Raw genomic sequence first — 2,419 nt, 5'->3', positions numbered from 1 at the left:
CCCTGGTACAATCCCACTTCCCCCACCAGGGGTCACCCTAGACCAGGGCTCCCTCCCGGGTCATCATACGATTCCCCCATTACTCACTCAGCCACCCCTCAAGCCTGGCAGCCAACCCCCCCCTTCCCCCCTTCCCCCCCCCCCCGGCCGGCCCCGCCCCCCCCCCCCCCCCCCCCTCTGCCTGGCACTCTCCGCACTGGGGTGGGGCGGGGGCAGGGCTATGGGGAGCGGGTTCCCGATTCGGGGTGCTGACCGTGTGCGGGGTGTACGGAGAGGGTGGCTGTTGTAATCTCCCTCTCCCCCCATTAAAGATCCTCTCTGGTGCAGCAGGGAATGCTCTGTGGATGGCGCCCATGTCCTCAGCCACGGTGGGGGTGGGGGGAGGGGGGGCTGGAATTTGGACAGAGGGATAGGAATGTAGCACTGGTTCCTCCCCACCCAGAGATCGAACCCAGGAGTCCTGGCTCCTAGCCCCCCCCTGCTCTAACCCACCAGCCCCCACTCCCCTTCCAGAGCCGGGGAGAGAACCCAGGAGTCCTGGCACCCGGCCCCCCTGCTCTAACCCACCAGCCCCCACTCCCGTCCCAGAGCTATTTCCCTCTCCAGGGTCCCGTAAGGCGCGTGTGTTTGCAGCCCATCCTGGCCCTGGCCCGGCTGGCTGCTGGGCCAGTCCAGAGGTGGGTCTGTTAGCGCCCAGGGTAGTGGCTCTGCTGGTTCGATCCTGCTCCGGGCCGGGGACCCGCCTGGTGCCGTGACCAGGGCTGTGGGCGTTTTCCCGCCGGGGGGGGGCCCTGCAGCAAGTTCACTGCGATAATGCAGGACGCCACAGAGCGTTAATTCCCAGCAGCTTTATCTGACACAACCCGGGCGAACCCCCAGGAGGGACACCCCTCCCTCAGCGCCGGATCCCAGCACGTGTGCTTACAGGAGGGCGACTCCGGCACCATGGCTGCACCCCACCCTGCCAACAAAGGCATCCTCCGGAAACAACCGTCCCCAGCGCTGCCCCCAGAGATCGCAATGCATGCTGCAAAGGAGGGCAGGCTCGGCCCCCCCGTCATACAGATGGGGAAACTGAGGCACAGGGAGGCGACACGACTGGCCCAACTTGACCCAGCTGCTCGAGCTGGGAATAGCACCCGGGGCTCCTGAGTGCCAGCCAAGTGGGCTACCCGCTGCCACTGACACCTGGGACTTACTCGGTGCCAGCTGGGGCAGGGCGTGAGCAGAGAGACCATTGAGTGTCATGCTAGGCATCCCCGTGCTCCAGGGCGGGCGTCGGTGACTGACTGATGGGGGGCGGGGGGAGACGTCCTGGCCAGGGCTACTGGGGCACGGTCCGTCTGGTCTGTGTCTGTCCAGTGCCTGGCACACTGGGGGCCCATATACACCTACTATATAACGTACAGCGCCTGGCACACTGGGGGCCTGGGCAATGGCTGGGCTGCCGGGCACTACCATATACACCTACTATATAACGTACAGCACCTGGCACGCTGGGGGCCTGGGCCATGGCTGGGGCTCCTCTGTGCTCCCATAATACAATTATTTATTAACAGTCTCTGCTGCTCGTGCGGCTGGTGCTGGCTGCTGCGGCGCCCAGAGACTGGGCTAGATGGGCCCCTGGGGCCAAGGCGGCGAGGCCCTCCCTTGGGGCCTGTAGTCACTGACTCTTTAGGCTCTCCCCGGCTCAGGTGACGCTGGTGGGAATAGGGCAGCGCTCTGATGCTCTCCTCCGCAACGAGCTCCGGGCAGCAGAGGCGTCTGCCCCACAGGGTAACCTCTGCCAGCAGAGCGCGGGGGCCCTGTCCCCCACACTGCCCTGTGGGGGACACACAGCTCCGGGGAGGCAGAATCCGGTCACCCCCCGTCGGTGCCTGGCCTGACGAGCGCAGGGCTCAGACCCAGGCTGGGCGAGGGGCAGGCCGGACCAGGGCTCCTCTCCCTGCCTACGGACAAAGCCCCGTGTCCAGAGACAGGCTGCGGCATCGGTACCAGCAGCAGCTGCCTGCTCAGTGACAGATCCCCTGGGACCCGGCTCCCGACACCGTCAGCAGAGTCGTGACATTCACAGCCCTGAGAGATACCGGGCGGCTCCCACCTGCCCAGCGCCCGGCCGTCGCAGGGGCCTTGGTCCCATCTGGTCTCTGCCTGACACAGTCTCCTGAGGACTGACATGCTTCGGGCTAGCCCACGCTAATGGGCTCGCAGCAGGGTAACTGGGTGCAACGTGGTGGCCTGCGATTGCCAGGAATCAGAGATGAGCTAAAGGTCCCTTCTGGCCTTAAAGGTGATGGATGGAAGAGACGCCTCCCTCCCTGCCATCAGACCGCCGCGCTCCATGGGAACCATGCAGCTGTCGCCCAGCAGGGGGAGTCCTGTGACCCTGGGAGGCCGACGCTTCCCATGGGTGGGACAC

Source organism: Terrapene carolina, unplaced genomic scaffold (genome assembly GCF_002925995.2).
Source record: "Terrapene carolina triunguis isolate 2854851 unplaced genomic scaffold, T_m_triunguis-2.0 Scaffold548, whole genome shotgun sequence".
NCBI classification, from domain to species: Eukaryota; Metazoa; Chordata; order Testudines; family Emydidae; genus Terrapene; species Terrapene triunguis.
This window is presented reverse-complemented; position numbering follows the sequence as displayed.